Consider the following 19997-nt stretch of genomic DNA (forward strand, 5'->3'; position numbering starts at 1 on the left):
TGAATATTTTCTTTTCTCATAAAGTACTCCTCTTTATATATATGGCATGCACGCTAAAAAAGTGCATGGTGATGAAATTTTGATGAAATTTTCACTACCTACTACCAGCTGTGCACAGTGCACACACACAAAAATCCTCAAAAAAATCTTATTTTTCTCATATCTTGACTTTAACTAACTTAAATAAATAATTCCCAGGCACTCACTTTCTTCTCATATCACATGTCATTCTTGTGATGCCACCCAACTAATCTGGATTGTTCCGTGATTTGCAACGTCAATTATCAACTAGCTTAATGATTCATTATAATAATAATAATCAGTTAGATGACGATGAATTGATAATCCTAATCGGATAAATAGTTGTTGATAAGGTAATCGAAAGATAGTCATCATAGTTAAAAAAAATAAAAAATTAAAATTAAACTCTCGTAGGCTCATAGTATAATCTTTTAACAAATTTAGTCCATAAATAATTTTAAGGGAACTTTAACGAAAAGTTTTGGTACTATTTACTTTAACGAAAAGTTACATTTTTACACTAAAAAGTCAATCCTGATACTATTCACTTTATCCTTTATTTTGTCCTTATCGTTAAAATTCAAAATTTTCAAATCTTTTTCATTAATTTTCCTTAATTTTAATTAAATACATGAGTAAAAATGTATTTTACATCACTCTTTCTTTCTATTCACATTCTCTTTTCATCTTTCTATCTTAGGGGGTGTATACAATTGAGAATGTGAGAGATTTTAATAGATTTATAAATCCATAGATTTTTATGGAGTTTAATTGATTTGTAGAGATTCCATATAAAATTTTGATTCAATTCCCTCGAAATCTCATGGGAAGAGGTGAGATTTGTGGATGTTTAAAATACACTACGAAATCTCTCCAATTCCCTCTAATTCCTCAACTTTCTCAAATTCTTTAAAATAAATTTCTAATTGAATACACCTAGAATGTTATAAACTTCTTTAAAATCTTAATTGAATACACCTGGATTTCTAAGGATTTTAATAAACTATTTTAAAATTCTAATTGAATACACCTAGAATTTCAGAGAATCACTTAAAATCCTGATTGAATACCCCTAGATTCATTAAAAGAATTAAAATCCCTTAGAATCCTAATTGAATACACCCCTTAATTTGTATTTTCACCTTCTTCTCTCTGTCTATCTCCAACCATTTTCATGGGTGAGAATCGCTGCAACTTTTTCACCCTTTAAACGCACAACCAAACACCCTCTTCTATCATATCTGTCTATCTCCCAACACCTTTTGAAAGCACAATCAAACCCAATTCTTTCAAATTGCGTGAGTAGCCATGCAACTTTTTCACCTTCTTAACTCCCTCTTCCTTCCGCCTACACCAACCACCATGGCTGGTGTGCCATCCATCATATTTGTAAATAAAAAAATTGAATACATTTCAAGACGAACAAATGAATAAACCCTTTATGGAGCTGGGAGTCGCCATCTTCGTGCTGTACCCTTTATATGCAAGTGGAAGTGAATTTTATTAAGGGAACTGTAACGAAAAGCTTCCGGTGCTATTTACTTTACACGAAAAATCACATTTTTACTTTACTCTTTATTTTGTCCTTATCGTTAAAACTTAAAGTTTTCAAGCTCTTTTAATTAGTTTTCTTTTTTATTAAAGTACCAAATATTAACATTGTAGGTGAAAGTTAAAACAATCAATCTTAAAATATAAACACAAGATATTAACGTGGTTCAAGAGAAAGATGAGTGAAAGAATGACCGACAGGTGTGAGAATGACTACAATAACTGAACATAGAATTGAGGTAATGATGTAATAAGACATCATCGTTTAATTCAATTACTCTACTCAGATGACTACAAGTCTGTTTGAGACTTGGTAAGGAAATTTTTTTCATCACCCTAATCTATCTTCCTTCTATGATATTATTTGGTTTTGGGACTAAGTATGGGGCTTTGATTGTTCGATTGTTTCATCTCATTCAAGATTCATCTCGTCCTATGAAACAAGGTTATTTTTTTTTTCTTCCAGGGTATGGATTCAGAAATCAAACCTAGCAAGAAGCTTGACTTCGCATTCTGATTTTGGTAAGTTTGATGGGCGAAGCACAGTGAGAAATTTCACTAAACAAGCGGACATTGTAAAAGAGTGTTGTAACTCTTACAACCCAAATCCCACAAATTACAAATCTTAAACCAAACGAGTGGAGAACTTGAACAAACAGAGAAGCTTATTCCAACTTGTTCTCTAACTCACAAATTGATTCTCACCAAATTTCCAAACGATTGAGCCATGAGTTTGCCACACTCATGACTCCAAATAGTGACCTCCACCCCAAAACCCCATTAGAGAAAACTCTCTAAACAAATGGTGGAGGCATACTAAATAAACTAACTCTAAGGTCCTATTTATAGTGTATAGGACTTAGGCTACAATGAGAATCCTAATTCTAATTGGAAGTAAATCCAAATCCTAATCAAATAAGTAATTAACAAAATCTCTTCATCAAGTAAGGAATCCAACTAACAAGTCAAATCCAAACCCAAATAGCATACCAAAACGAAATAGGTAACACAAACCTAATTTCTGCATTCATCCTAATTTTGAGCTGTAAATCACACACTTCGTTGTCCTTTGCACCTTTGGCAACCATCCTCACCCACCACCACCACCTGTCACAGTCCTTCATCCCTTTCCAAGCCGATGATTAATTGTATCATGTGAAACTATGGTTTGATCAATGATTAATCGAATTCATGGCATCTGTAATAAATGTTTTGGCTAGTGCACTGGTTTGGTCAAATTTGCAGAGGAATGGCTATAGATTGGTCGGATTTGCAGAGGAAGGGCGATCAGGGAGGAGAGAGGTTGGAGGGGACAAGGATGGGATTAACGGAGCAGCTGGAAAATTGCAAAGAGAGCAAAGAGAAGAGGAGGAGGAAAGTGTACACGTACATTTTCCCTGCATTTAACAGACATTTAACTGAAAAAAAAAAAATCTCTTTTAGACTAAATTTGCTAACAGACTACACCATAAAGGATTAAATTCTTTTTTTTTTACCACGAGGGTCATCTTCCGATTACCTTATCAACACAGGGATATGCCAATTGATAATGATATATATATATATATATATATATATATATCATATTTTTGTACCACATTAGTGTACCATCTGACATGGTAAGTAACGTGTACATGTCACGTCAATTAATTAATCAACATAATTGGATGTTGGTTGTATGTATCATTTGACACATGAGAAAATGTACCATTTGACATGGTAAGTGACGTATACATGCCATGTCAATTAATGAATCTATCTAATTAATTGTTGGTTATATGCATCACTTACCACATAAAATAGTATACTGATATTTTACAATCTAATCTACTTAGCATTACTCTATTAATTTCGTATTGTTTTGTCATGAGCTGACAACATTGTATGCCACATTTCACTACGAATTTTATGAGTTTATAACTTTTGCGACGATACGCCATACCATTATAACATGGAGATGATGGACAGAAGAACATGTCTCTTTGCCTAGTTTTTCTTTTTTGTTCTGATTCAAGTTTTTTTTTTTTCCAATATTTTGTCGAATATCTTGTCCAACTAGATGAACATTGAAGAAACCTAATTGAACAACAATTCCACGTGTAGCATCAATGGAAATAACACCACTAATCTAAACTAAAACCCTTTACTGTTACAAATACTAACAAAGGAATTGTGTCTCAACTGCAGGCATTTTCTGATCTTTTTTTTTTTTCAATTTATTCTACTGTAGTTAGGTAAATTGGTGCCAATGGAGTATTGATGTTAATATGAACACATGAAGACTTTTATTATCACAATATTTGTCATCACCTTAATATTGTCATTCCCATGTTGCTACGGTCTACTCCACTAATGTCATTGTCAGCATCTCACCATCTTCACCACCCTTTCATCGATTTGCACCAAATTTCTTCTAGGTAGGAGAGAATTGTGATAAAGGAGTGGCTGGTTCAATCAGTGCTTGTGGATAGGGTGTTGAGACGAGCATACCCTCAAAAATATGTTCAAGTGGACTTAGTGACGGATTAAGGATTCTAACATCCGTTTATCCTAATCAAGATTAAGTAGTAGTTGGATGTCGGACATGGGCCTAGCACCTATGCGCCTAAATAGGGCGTATGCAGGGTTCTTGGCGGATTTAAGTAGATTTATTATATTTCATTTAAATAAATCCCTGTTTACACTTAAAAAAATTATACTAGTATGGAGAATTTGAGTTTATTATTTAATTAGGCTTATTATTATTTTAACATATAACATACAAAAATATAAGAATTTTTGCTTTAGTATTATTTGATGGCATTAGATGAAAGTTCAAGTGATTACGATTCGTAGTATTTTACGAAATATTTTTTAAATGTTGTATGAGTTTATAGTGGATTTTAAATAAATAAAAGTGTCAAACATATGGTATAAAAAGTATTGGTTGAGCAATACATTATTCCTTTGTTAATCAAAATGCTAGGTGGGAAAACCTGATTGGACCTCAATTAAAAAATAGGGAGTTGGTCGCATGGGAAATGGAGAGAGAAAGTCATTTTCTCTGTCTTCTTCGTTGGAATCAAGGTCCAACAACAGAGCCACGATAGTATTCTCGGTGTTCCTTTTTGTTTGAAATTATATCTTTCTTCTTGGTTCAAAGCTTCTGTTGCACAGCTATGGTGGTCTTCTCTCTTCCACCACATGCCCAGACCGTTGGGTGGTCCTCAAAGGTCCTCACAAGATGTTTTTCAGACTTTTGAGTCCATGAATGGATCCGTCCATGTGTGGATCAATTTAACAGAAAATTAAACAAAATTGATGTCAAAGATGACATTGATGTGCGACATAAGAGAATGTGGATGAAATTGATCAAATTGAAATAGTGCAAATGGTAAATTCAGAATAACACAGGAACTACTCATGATTTAAAAAAACCAAAAAAAAAAAATTAGGTTTCCAAATATTTATTCAAAGGCCCGCGGCATTAACACATCCCAAATTACTTCTTCCATGCTTTTTTAATTTTTTTTAATTTTTTTCTAATATTCTACACATCATTATCACTTGATTTTTCGTAAATGCCCTCCTTCCACTATCACTCACCTTCATCAGCTTTTGCGCCTGCCGCCCATCCGGATTACCATGGTTTTGGGGGGTTAAAGATAGGGATTCGAGGGAGAGGTGGGAGAGCTCCGTGTGGAAGAAGGGAGGGGTTGGGGATGTTAAGGCATTGGAGAATGAGAGGCGCTGCATTTTGGGAAGCAAATTAGGAATTTAGTGAAAAATAGGGGAATTTGGAGAATTGAACTTATGGTTTGCAAAGATTGGAATAAAGGAAGAAGATGGCAAGAAATGAGGGCTTTTATGAAAGGGAATTGTTATTGGCACTCCAAAAAACTCATTTCGCACTCTAAACTTTCTATAATTAAAAAGAAAAATACACTTGTGAGGAGTGTAGAATGAAAATTTTGAAGTGCTAATAACAATTCCCTTATGAAATTGCAAGTTGAATGAAAAATGTGAGAACTTTAGAGATTAGAAATCTCTATGTCTGAGGAAGAGGAAGAAAGAAGTGAGGGAGGCGAGTGATAGTGGAAGGCAGGGCATTTACGGAAGATCAAGTGATAGTGGTGTGTGGAATATTAGAAAAATATTAAAAAAAATAAAAGGGGGTCGGGAAAGTAATTTTGGGGTGTGAATTCATCTCCGTAATTCAAATTCAAGGATCGTGGTTAACGGGCTTAATTTATGGAGGTTGATCTATGCTACTAGCCCAAAATTTGGTGCTATAAGTATTTTAGATATTATTGTTTTGGGTAGTGCTATCCACACACCATTTTTACATCTCAGACATCCCTCTCAATTTTTGGTTGTTAGAACTTAGATCCAATGAACTTAGAAAATAAATGGCAAAAAATTAACAAGAGTGTGGGAGGTAAAAATGGATGTGTGAATAGAACTATCTTATGGCTTTTTATTAAAGTATATTTTGAAAAACAATGAATCCACTAATCACTTTATGATAAGCTCATATATATATATATATATATATTACATCAAATTCACTTGTCTTTTGTTAGTTAGTTCCTTATATTTATGAGCTATTTACTTTGTTTTTGTATTTTGTAGGAATTGTCTAGCAAAGAAGAGAAAAATTCATCGATCAAATGTTAGTAAGCTTAGCTAGTCATTCTCATTATTGCTTTCTTGATGGCTACTCTAGATATAATCATATTGAAGTTGCTTTGGAGGATCAAGAAAAGACGACTTTCACATGTCCATTTGACACACTTGCATATCGGAGGATGCTGTTTGGACTTTGCAACGCCCTCGCTACAATTCAAAGGTGTATGGTAAGTATCTTTTCTGATATGATTGATGATGGGTGCATATTTTCATATATTTTTATCATATACTTCATTTGGATTTTGTATATATAAATGGGTTAAATGCACTAATTTATATTGTTTTGATTTATAGGCATTAAATACTGGAGTTATGCAAAAATGAAGTGAAAAATGAGCTTTTGGGGTGTCTAAAGTAATTCCAGTGGAGCAAGAGGCTAATTAACTGCACCAAGGCATATGCGTTACAACAAATGCATGAAACTGCAACGGTTTTGGAATCAAATAGAGATGGGAATGCTATTCAATGGAATTTAGGAGAGAACTTAATTATTGGTTTTATTATTTCTATTTTTTTTTCTTTTCTTTGAAAAGGACTTAAAGGTCCATTAGAGCTAAGATTAGTGGTCATTTATTTGACCATTTCTTGGTTGTATATATGGAGATTGGTTCTCCATTGTAAAGGAGAAGCCACAAAAAAAAAAATCATCTATTCTACATAAGGGGCTGTGGCAAGGAAGGCCAAGAGGAAGAGCTAAATTGGAGTTTTTCTTTACTAGGGCTACGATGTAGCCTAATCATGAATACTTAATTGCCTTGTGGCATTGTTATTATCATGTTTTTCTTCTTTATTAAGTATCTTTTGCTATTTGTAATGCGCTTGTTTTTTATTTAGATGCTTGATCACCATCTAGGTTTAAATTAGATTGATTTGATGCAAGTTAGAGTAGATGCCATACTTAACTTGGGTTTAGCTTCTTGCAATTGATACCATAAACACCTATTTGTAGATGCCATACAATTAGGGTTTGTGTGATTTTCCAACGATTTCCATAGAGCTTAATGGGTTCTTACTTGTTTAAATTCATCTAGATGTCATAGAGGGTTAACAAGTAAGGATACTTTTGATGCAACTAGATGCCATGGCCATTGAATAATTTAGGGAAAATCGATCGTCAATATTGGGGAACTATTTGAGCATAACATATTAAGGGAATTGAGAAGAATTGGTTACGCTGAAATCGGATGCCCTAGGTTTTATTTTCTTATATTTTTAATTTTATATTTCATGCATTTTATTTTCAAGTCATATTTCATTTTTAGTTTAATTTCAAATTTTCTCTCTTTTCCATTAAAGCTTCTCAATTACAGTTTGTTTTAATTTAGTTAGTAAGATTTTTAGAATCAATTTGATCTTTGTGGGACGATATCCATGCTTATATGCTATACTGTTATTTGATTCGTATATTTGCGAGCACAAAAATTCGAGACTTAATGAGCGTAATTTCGGTTATCTAATTGTCGCAACAAGTTTCTGGCGCCGTTGCCGGGGATCGAAGTTGATTCTATTACTTACTTAATTGGATTGTTACATCTTTTAGTTGGTTTTGCTTTAATGTTAATTGTTAGTTTTTTTTTTCAATAATAAATTATTTCCTAAGTCTCTTGTTTAGTTTACCCATTGTTTTCTATTTTTGCAGGAAAAATGGAGCCACTTTACCTTGTTGCTAATACAAAATTCAAGTTTGGAGGTGGATTCCCTTCTACATCTTCGTTTGCCCGTCTCCTTTAAACCAGGGAAGTTTCCTTGTCCAAGAGCTTTATTGATTAATTTTTCTTTATGCACCTTTGTTGTCTATTTTCTTTACTCTTCTCTTCATTTTTTTTTTGTCTTCTTTGTTTTAGTTCTAGAAAAATAAAAATAAAAATAAATAAATACATAAAAAAAATATAAATTTCTGAAAAATCCAAAAACATTTTATTTTTCTTTGAGTCTTGTTCTTGTTGGCTACTTCCCAATTCATATAGTGATGATATTTGGTCTTAAGTTTTTCATAACTTTCAAGAGATTTAAGCTTGACATTAGTTTTTACATTATCTTTGTTTTAACCATATTTTTTTATGAGCATGACTTGGAAAATATATATGCACATAGCCATGTAAATGTGAAATTAGAGCATGATTTAACGTTTCATATGTGAATCTAGTGAGCTTATGTAATCCTTGTGAGCTTTTGAGCCTATTTTATGATTGAACCACTATGCATCAATCTCATTTATTCTTGTGTGCATGATCTCATTTTTACATGTATCTCTAGAACTTGCTTTATACCTCTCGTTACATTAATCAATTCATGTAAAATCTTGGAAGTGATATAGGCAATTTTTTTCCCCTTTCGTTTGAGCCTTTCTAGCCAACCCCTATGATTATTTTCCCTAGTTAGCCATTTTGAGCCTTTATGTGAGCCTTTTTGTTCTTAAACCTAAATTTTCTCTACCTAGCCTTGTAAAAAAAAAAAAAATCATATCCATTTAAAGAGCTTGTAGAGTAATTTTTTTAAGAGGCGAGAGTTCAAAATGTTGGAGGCTAAATATTGTTCTAAAAAAATGGTGAAAAAAAAATATGAAAAGAAAAAAAAAAAGAGAAAGTTGATGTTTGCTGTAAACAAAAAAAAAAGAGTGAAAAAAAAATACACTGCTTATTATTAAAAAAAGGGGGAATGTTTCAAAGATCAATCAATGGAAATAAAGTTCAAGTTATGTGCTTAGGTTTTGATGAGCTTCATCAGTTTAAGCATTAATCTCTCAAATTCGATTGTAAAGCTCTACAAGCTATTTACTCTATGTTTTTTCATAACTTTTCTTTCATTAGCCTATCATTCTTAACCCCATTACAACCGTAATAAAGTCTTTTTGATCCAAGAAATTACTTGATATTGATATCGAGTTAGGTGAACAAGCAAGCATATGACGAGAAGTACAATGAGATCATTTGAGTGAAACACGTTAACCCACATATATGAGTGAATGAGTGTATGCCTTGTGAGAAATTCACTTGTTTGCATATGATGATTTTAAGAAGCTTGAAATTGCATTGACATGGCTATTACACAAACTACACTCCAAGTTGGTTCGATTCAAATTTGGTTAACTCTTGGATAATGTCTTGAACTACTGTTGCTTATTTCTTGAAAGTTGTCTTATGGTTGGTGTTTTCTCTAAGATTAAAATTTGGGAATTTAGCTAAAAATTTGTTGTCTTTGTGTTTTCTTTTGTTTTGTTCGAGGACAAGCAAAATCTAAGTTTGAGGGTATTTGATGGGTGCATATTTTCATATATTTTTATCATATACTTCCTTTGGATTTTGTATATATGAATGGGTTAAATGCACTAATTTATATTGTTTTAATTTATAGACATTAAATACTGGAGTTATGTAAAAATGCAGTGAAAAATGAGCTTTTTGGGTGTCTAGAGTAATTCCAATGGAGCAAGAGGCTAATTAACTGCACCAAGGCATATGTGTTACAACAAATGCATGAAACTGCAATGGTTTTGGAATCAAATAGAGATGGGAATGCTATTCAATGGAATTTAGGAGAGAACTTAATTATTAGTTTTATTATTTCTGTTTTTCTTTTCTTTTCTTTAATAAGGACTTAAAGGTCCATTAGAGCTAAGATTAGTGGTCATTTATTTGACCATTTCTACTTGGTCTTTTCAATGCTTGCCGTTGGTTGTATATATGGAGATTGGTTCTCCATTGTAAAGGAGAAGCCACAAAAAATAAAACAAAAAAAATCATCTATTCTACATAAGGGGTTGTGGCAAGGAAGGCCAAGAGGAAGAGCTACTTTGGAGTTTTTCTTTACCATGAATACTTAATTGCCTTGTGGTGTTTTTCTTCTTTATTTAGTATCTTTTGCTATTCGTAATGCGCTTGTTTTTTATTTAAATGCTTGATCACCATCTAGGTTTAAATTAGGTTGATTTGATGCAAGTTAGAGTAGATGCCATACTTAACTTGGGTTTAGCTTCTTGCAATTGATACCATACACACCTATTTGTAGATACCATACAATTAGGGTTTGTGTGATTTTCCAACGATTTCCATAGAGCTTAATGGGTTCTTACTTGTTTAAATTCATCTAGATGCCATAGAGGGTTAACAATTAAGGATACTTTTGATGCAACCAGATGCCATGGCCGTTGAATAATTTAAGAAAAATCGATAGTCAATATTGGGGAATTACTTGAGCATAACATATTAAGGGAATTGAGTAGAATTGGTTACGGTGAAATTGGATGCCCTAGGTTTTATTCTCTTATGTTTTTAATTTTATATTTCATGCATTTTATTTTCAAGCCATATTTCATTTTTAGTTTAATTTCAAATTTTCTCTCTTTTCCATTAAAGCTTCTCAATTACAATTTGTTTCAATTTAGTTAGTAAGATTTTTAGAATCAATTTGATCTTTGTGGGACGATATCCGTGCTTATATGCTATACTGTCATTTGATTCGTATACTTGCAAGCACAAAAACTCGAGAATTAATGAGCCTAATTTCGGTTATCTAATTTTCACAACAATTGAGAAAATAATTGAAATGTTCATGGATGATTTTTCTATTTATGGCGATTCTTTTGATACATGTCTACATAATATGTCCTTAGTTTTAAAATGTTGTCAAGAAACAATCTGGTCTTATATTGGGAAAAATGTCATTTCATGGTTTTGCATGGGTTAGTTCTAGGATATATCATATCTGAAAAGAGAATTGAAGTCGATAAATCTAAAGCAGAACTTGTTAGTTCTTTACCTCTCCCTACTATTGTCAGGGAGGTTCATTCTTGTCTAGGACATGCAGGTTTCTACCAAAGGATTTGTTAAAGATTTCTAGACCATTATGCCGTTTGCTTCAAGAGGATGCAACATTTGATATGAATAAGAGTGTGTGGTAGCATTTAACAAGCTTAAGGAGTTGTTATCAACGACTCATGTGATCATGCCACCAGATTGGAGTTTACCTTTTGAGTTGATGTGCGATTCTTTAGACTATGCGGTGGGTGTGGTTCTAGGGTGGCGTGTCAAAAAAGTGCCACATATCATCTATTACACATTTCAAGCGCTTAATGATGCAAAATTGAATTGTTCGACAACAAAGAAGGAGCTTTTAGTTGTTGTATTTGCTTTAGAAAAATTTAGATCTTATATGATTGGGACTAAAGTTATTGTATTTTTCGACCATGCAGCTTTGAAGTATCTACTCACAAAAAAGGATGCAAAATCACTACTCATTCGATGGATACTTTTGCTTCAAGAGGTTGACTTGGAGATCAAGGATAAGAAAGGGAGCGAAAATGTTGTAGTAGAATTAGGCATTTGAACACAGTGGAAGATCTCATCCCTTTACGTGAGTTTTCTAGATGAGCAATTGTTTTCATTAAACACCACTTACCCTTGGTATGCAGATATTATCAATTACAAGGTCACTTGTACAAGAAGATTCTGGATGATTTTACACGTGCTTAAAAAGATATGCTTGTCAAAATCGCCAAATACTATGAGTGGGATGATCCTTATTTGTCGAAATACTATCCTGATCAATTGATTAAAAGGTGTCCCTGAATCTGAGTTTACATATTTTCTAACTTTTTGTCATTCTTATGCATGTGGCGGCCATTTTGGAGTAAAGAGGATAACCCTTAAGGTGTTAGAGATTGGTTTTTATTGGCCTAGTTTGTTTAGGGATGCGTATAAGATTTGTGCAACATGTGATCGTTGTCAACAAACAGGTAACTTAGGCCTAAGAAATCAAATGCCACAAACTCCTATTTTGATTGTTGAGATCTTTGATATGTAGGGAATTGATTTCATGGGACATTTTACATCTTCAAATGGTTTTCTTTACATTTTATTGGCTGTTGACTATGTTTCTAAATGGGCGGAAGTGAAGGCCACCAAAACTAGTGATTCAAAAGTTGTTTCAGATTTTATTAAGGCTAACATCTTTGCAAGATTTGGAACACCTAGAGCAATCATTAGCGATGGAGGGAGTCACTTTTGTAGTAGAAAATTTGAAGCATTGCTTAGGAAGTACAATGTCACACATAAGGTGTTTACACCATATCATCTGCAAACAAATGGTCAAGCAGAAGTATCGAACCGTGAGGTGAAGCAAATTTTGGAGAAAATTGTGAGTCCTAGTAGAAAGGATTGGAGCATGTGCTTGAACGATGCATTCTGGGCTTATAAGATTGCTTATAAAACTCCCATTGGAATGTCTCCCTTTCGGTTAGTTTATGGGAAACCATGTCGTCTTTCAGTAGAGTTAGAACACAAAGCTTATTGGGTGATCAAAGCCTACAATATGGACATAAGTGTCGCTGGAAATCAGAGGAAGCTTCAATTGAACGAGTTACATGAAATATGAAATGATGCGTACGAGTCTAGTCGAATATACAAGGAGAAATCAAAGGCATTTCATGACAAGATGATCTTAAGGAAGAGCTTTGTCATTGGACAAAAAATTCTTCTATTTAATTCTCACCTTCAGTTATTTTCAAGTAAGCTTCCTTCTCAATGGGTTGGTCCATTTGTTATAACTAATATTTTTCCTCATGGTGCATTAGAAATCCAAAGTTCAAAGTGAATGGGCATAGACTCAAGCCATATTACAATTCTTTTGCAGAGGATGATGTGGAGGTTGTCCCCTCCAAGAACTAGCTCCTCTTGAATGATTATTCTTGATATCGTCCGGCTGCGGACGTAAAAGCAAGTGCTCGTTGGGAGGCAACCCAATATTTCTATTCATTGTCTTTTTTTGTCGTTTCAATTTTTCATTTTCTTTTTTCTTAATTTTCTTGTGTGTTAAACTGAATTATTTCTTTTCTTTGTAGGAAAATTTGGTTATGTCCACCCTTGGTGTTGCTTGTAGAATTAAAGTTTGGGGGTCATCATTTGATTTCAATGCATAAATTAAGGAAGTTTTCAGTCCAAATTCTTTCTTTTGTTTCTTATTATTTACTTTATTTTTATTTTCTGCATTATTGTGTTTTCTGACATTGGGGACATTGTCCAATTTAAGTTTGGGGGTCAGGATGAAACAAAATGACCAAATTGAAAATTTTCATACCTTCGACTAAGAATTGGGTTGATTTGTTTCCGTGTTGTTTCTTTTTGTTTTCTTAGTTAGTTTTGCTTACTCTAAAAAAACACAAAAACATTTAGAAAATGTGAAAATCCAAAAATATAGTCTTATTTTCTTTATTGTTTTGAAGTAGATTTTTGTTAGTTTCTCGACCCAATGATATAATTGGATTGAATTTGAACCACGGTGATCAAGAACTTAGTAAGCATGTGTTTTGTGAAATTCCTTATTCTCTTGTTAGTTTTGTACATGTTTGATCATCTTTGAAAAACCAATTGCACATAGCCTTGTTGATGTGAAACTAAAACATGACATAAAGATTCATATGTGAATTTAGTGGTCATATACAACTTATGTGAGTTTTTGAGCCTATTGAAAGTGTGTGCATTTTTCATACACTCTTATTCTTTCATGTGGGATGAACTTATGTGACTTACATCTCTAGAACTTGCGTAACGATCTTTCGAAATGTTTGTCATTTGATTGCATGACCTTGAAAATAATAGAGGCATTAGGTTTATCACTATGACCCGAATTAGCATGTTTCCTAAAGGAAAATGATATCGTTAGTTTACCAATTTGAGCCGTATTTGTTGAGCCTTTCACTTCTTATCACCAGATATGTCTTACCTTTATACCTTAAACACTTTTCCTTACCTTTTTCAAGCTAACTAGTGAGCAATATGAGATTGTCTTATGAGACATGTGTGTTATGTACATACGAAGGAGTTTGGCAAAAGAATAAGTGTGGGGGTATTTGATGTTTGTATTTAGTTATTATTAAAAAAAAATGTCAAAATAAAAAGAGAAGAAAAAAAGAAAGAAAAGAATTGTATCCAAAGCAAATAAAAAGTTTTTAAAGTTTCAATTTAGGGGTGTGGTTGGAGGTATTAGTAGAGTGGCTAGAGAACTTAAGTTCTTATAAATCTCAACAAGAGAATTGCTTGCAATGTAGCTTGGAACTTGTGTTTACCTATCCTTTCATTTCTATAACCCTCTCCCTAAGCCTCATTACATCCAATAAAAGTCCTCTTGATTTAGGTTTTACAATTATGATTGTGGAGATGAGATCTTTATGCAAGCTTATGGTGGATCTTTCACATTTGATTCTTTGAGCGAAACACGTTAAACTAAACATGTGTGATTGAGTGTATATCTTGTGAGAAGGTATCTTGTTTTCATGTGGTGTTTTAAAGAAACTTGGAACTGCATTAGTATGGCTATTACACATGTTACACCGCTACACTTCAAGGATGATTAAAAACTTACTGCTAACATTTGAATAAGGCAGATTAGCTTGGATTAGCTTGTTTTGTGCTAACTAAGAGTTCTCGATGATTTGTTCTCTTGAATGAAATTCTATGAGGGTTACATAGGGGGAATCTAATGTTTTTTCATGTTCCTACTTTTTCATGTTTTATTGTTTTGCTCGAGGACTAGCAAATTAAAGCTAAGTGTGGGGGTATTTGATAAGCTCATATTTGTATATATTTTACATCAAATTCACTTGTCTTTTCTTAGTTAGTTCCTTATATTTTTTAGCTATTTACTTTGTTTTTGTGTTTTGTAGGAATTGTCAAGCAAAAAAGAGAAAAATAGCACAAGTGAGAGTTTAAATAACAAATTTGTCAAAATTGCCTGTGCAGATCAGCTAACTTTGGATATGCTTAGAAAGCTGCGGATGTCTGTTTTCTGGAGCATTTTGCAGCTCGTCAATATAATTTTTTTAGAAGAAGTTATGCCCGTTTTAACATTTAAAAGTTCTCAAGCGACTGAGCAGTTTCTAACTGACAAGAAAGCAATGAAAGCAATCAACTCGATAAATCTAGCAGCCAAAACTAATGCAGCCAAGAGCAAGCCAGCTAACACCTATTCAAATATCAAGGGAATTGGAATTAAAGATGAGGATTAAGTGTGAGTAATTGGCATAAAGGCTACCCAAAGAGTTACAATTGTTTTTCCATTTCCTCTCACTTATTGTCATCACTAAATTGCTCTTAGTGGGGGAAGTTATGGAGAAGAAAATGATGCAGCAAGGATTTGTTTTAAAGGAACATTGAGGGAGGAAATAAAGGAGAGTTTTACAAAAATAATCTTTTGAGAAAAAAAAAAAAAAAAAAGAAGGCTGCAGGTTGTAGCGGCAAGGAAGAAAAAGAGAAAACAAAAGGGCAGTTGCATTAGGAGCTGATGGGAAGCAATAGAGGAACGAGGAAATCTTGGCATTCTCTTCTTTTGGTTTTATCTTCTCAAACACATGTCTTACTTTTGGTTTAATTTGAGAATAATGTGTAACTAAATTTTTAGTAGATAGGGGCTGTTTTGAAGCCCCGAATATGACTGCAAGTTCGTTATGACATTTAGTTTCAATTTCTTTTATGAAATGATGAAAATTGGTTCACTACTTATGTCAGTGATGAATTATTTATGTGTTCTCTATGGATGCATACGTAGTAAGCATTGATGAGTCCATATTATACCATATATTTTACCCTATTCTTAGTTAGTTTATTGGTTATTTTGGTAGAATTTTGATACTTTGTTATATATTTTCAATGTATGATATTCGACTTCCTTTGGAGTAAAAAGCAATCAAACGGATGAATTTTAGAGTGATTGCAATTGGAGGATGTTTGTAAGTCTTTCAAAATGATTGTATCAAAATTTCAGATTTTTCTACCAAGCCGTTTAACCGTGGTGATGAAATTAAGGCCCATGTGCAGCTTTCCCAGATTGATGTTTTTAGACATTTTGGGCATTTTGGAGGTCAAGATGGCATATTTTGATAGGAGGATATTTATGCGACTTTATTATCTTGTTTCTTTGCATTTACTTAGTTAATTTCCATTTATTTTGATGATTTATGTTATTTTCGTATTATTATAGGTCCGATTGGGAAAGATGACAATAAATGGCAAAATGGAGCAATTTGGAGCAATTTTGGACTTGGATTGGACATCAAGCTTGGATAGCATATGGGCTAACGTTTTTGGTGTTTAAATGGTGCTAGATATGTGCTAAAATCTGGAGGAATTAAAGTTGAGGCTTGAAAGATAAGGAATTAGACAAGAAAGAGCAACCTTATCCAATCTTATCTTATCCAACCTTATCTTATCCTATCTTATCCAATCTTACCTTATTTTATCTCCAGCCGCAAAGAGGAATCCTTATCACATTCTAACATTTCCTATCTGATTCTAAGAGTCCTAAAATAATTCAAATGATCTAATCCTTTTACTCCTAGGGTTAGTCGTGCCTTTGCCCTATAAAAACAAATTGTGCTGCAAATATTGAGGGGGGGAGAAAAGAGTGCCGCAACCTGCATCCAAGGATGAGTGTACCTCCAATCATCCATTGAAGTAACTGGAGTTTTCTAGGTTCTTTCTATCTTTATTTTGAGTTTTCTGGGTTTTTTCTATCTTTATTTTAAGTTTCAATGTTTATTTTAGATTGTTTTTTAGTTATGATGAACATGTATAACTAAGTTTCTTTTTAGCTAGAGGTGAATTGGAAGCCATGATCATATGTTTTATATAAATTGATTACATCCAGTTATTGTTTCATAAAACATGAATGCGATTTACTTATCTGCTTTATAGAAAACTTATTCTTGTATGTTTATTAAGGGTGCACACTTAGTTTGCATGCAGGGATTTGATGCTAGAATATAAGAGAATATCACATAATCGTTATGAACTTATATTTGTAAGTAGAAAAAGTCACTAGCCATGATTGAGTTAAGTAAATTCCTGGAAGGAGTATCATGCTTTTCATTGTTACGAATGATTTGTCAATGCTTATGATTTTCACAGAACTTAATGATCTTTGAGATGTATCTCTATCATGCTTTTCATATTTAGGGAACTTGAGAAGAATAATTTGGTTGCGTCGCTGAGTCCAATTCAATAAACTTAGGAAAATCCAAGAGTTAATTAGTGTTGTTCACAGTTAATTTGGGGCATTGTCATTCATGGTTTATAGAAATAATAACTGGAAATCGATTTGTATGCATATGTTTCATGTGTGGAGAAGAATCCTCTAACTAGCCTTTCACCTATATCTCGTACAAGACCTATTTTGTTTGCTGCAATTTACTTTATTTTTGTTAAAATTTGTCCAAAAACCCCCTTACTTCTTATTTTGTGTTATTCTAGCTTAGTTTTCAGTTTTTAAGTTTAATTTATGTTGATTAGCATCCCTCTTAATCCCCGGCCTAGAACAATCCCTACTTGCTCATACTACAATCATCTAACTTATAGGGTTTAATTTGTGTGTTAGTTTATACATCATCATATTTTAAGAAAAATTCCTTATGAGGATTTGTTAAGGATGCCTCAAGCTTTAAAAAGAGACTTTTTGGGACCAAATTATAGTTGATTTGGTCGGTCAAAAATTTGATTTTCTAAGAAGTCCGGATTTTAGTTCAAATAGGAAACCTTTTATTTCCTAGTTATCTTACTCTATTATAATTCCTAGTTTTTAGAAGACCTTTTCTAGGTAGGATTTTATTTTTTAGTAGTACAAATAAAGCTTATTAGCCATTAGCGGAGGAGACGCATCAATTTGAGGAACTTAGCTAGGCTTTGACGATTTGTATTTCAAGGTGGCTTCTATCCTTTTTCTATTTCAATAAAATTCCTATTGTTTTATGGTTGTTCGTAACTAATTTCCATTTGCTAGGGTGATGCCTTGAGCCTTAGCATGAATATGTAGTCTTTATTTAATTGCTTATTATATTATGCATGCATACTTTGAATTATTAATCACTGTGTTTAAATTGCCTCTATGTCTTAATGCTTAGCTACCATTAGGATGTTTAGATCAGTAATCAGATGCATTTCGGTTGGAATGCCACCAGAGGATAGTATTGCTTCTTGTGATGGATAGTTGTAAGTTCAGCTAGGGCGAATGTCACGTCTGTCTTAGGGGTTACATGGTTTTTCAAGGGGCTTTCACAAAGCGTAAGGAGTCATGTATGTTTATATTTGATATGAATGCCACAAGCGGATTGTAATATACGTTCTAGATTGAATGCTACAAGTAGAATATGCATAAGGAAAACCCAACCTTCAAAGTTGCATGTGTAATTCATAAGTAATTGGTAAAACTACATAAGATTGTTAAGGGGACGGCAGAACCCTAATGTCATTTTATTATTATTTTCTAAGATTGTTCCCTTTCAAATTGGTTTCTTTAATTGTTTTAATTTAGTTAAATTCGTTTTTAATATTTTAGGTCATAAAACCAACCTTTTCTAAACTTTGTTTTCAAATAATTAATTAAGATTTGGTATTTACATAAATTATTCATTCAATCCTTGTGGAAACGACCTTGCTTGAGCCGTTTATACTACAATTACCTTGTTCTCTTGCAAGTATTTTAAGTGTTTTTATCCCTACTTTTGCAGGTGGTAAAAATTTCTATCAAGAAATTGGCGCCGTCGCCGGGGATTGTTTTAAATAATTTGTGTTTATCATATCCTTAGTTAATTATTATTGTACATACATATATTTTTAATTTAATTGCTGATTTTATTTTTTAGGTTGGTTTGTTAATTTTTGAGAGCACTGCTATGATGGGTTGCTAATCACCTCCAGCAAGACCACCACCTTTATGGGATTCTTCACCACCAATGGATTGGTTTGGATTCTCACAAGAACCTCCAACGGATTGGTTTGGATTCCCACAAGAAAACACCTTGTTACATTCTGTTGATTTTGGGAGCAATTCAACGATGGGCTAGGAACTACCACCACTAGGAGGACCACCCTTATGAGATTCTTTCGCAAAATACAGTTTCTATGGATTTAAACCTACAATTTATGCCCTTTGTTATTCAAATACCCATGAAATTTTGCAATGCCCTGAAAAAAAAAATTCTAGACTATGTGAATGAGCATATTAATATGAGGAACGACTCACATTGGCGTTGGAACGATCCCACTTTTGATTACTATGCTCCCGATTTGAATAAGCATCCTAGTTTTAGATGGGCAGGTACTCAACAGCCTTTTGAGCAACGTAATGTGCCATAAAATTCAGAGTATGGTTCGACTACTAATACATTAGAATGTGTGAAGAGTTATGATAACAAGTTGGACGATGAAATTAAAGAACCACCTTCTAGTGACCCATTCTTAATGGAGGAAACAACCCCTGATGATTCTGAAATTTCTCAAGAATCCTTTCCCCTACTCAAGTCCATACACCACACATACCATATCAAGATGGTGCAAAGCAATCAACTAAGTTGCAAGTGTGCTTTGAAATTGACAAATTTGATGTGAATGTTCACACCAATTCAGAATCTGGAAAATCACATGACAATGCACATGCACATCCAATCAAACTTGAGGAAATCCAGAAAGACTCCTACAAGCGGGCTAAATTCTACGTGGGAATGAAGAAAAGGTTTAATGGCAGCCCTATTCTTCGTCAAGAAATCCGGCTAGTGCAGAAATTGTAGGTGTTAAATACAAGATTTAAGTCAGTTCGATGAAGACGTAAACCTTGTTGGAGAGGTTCCTATTTTATTACAAAGATTCATTCTCAAAGAAGGGCTAATATGAAGGATTCATCCACTCACCTAAAAAACATAATTGATAAACATCTCATTCCGTACCTACCTTTGCCCTATGATGCTGCTATGGAGTGGTTGATTCTAAGAGAAC

Source organism: Malus domestica, chromosome 15, assembly GCF_042453785.1.
Source record: "Malus domestica chromosome 15, GDT2T_hap1".
Taxonomy (NCBI): Eukaryota; Viridiplantae; Streptophyta; class Magnoliopsida; order Rosales; family Rosaceae; genus Malus; species Malus domestica.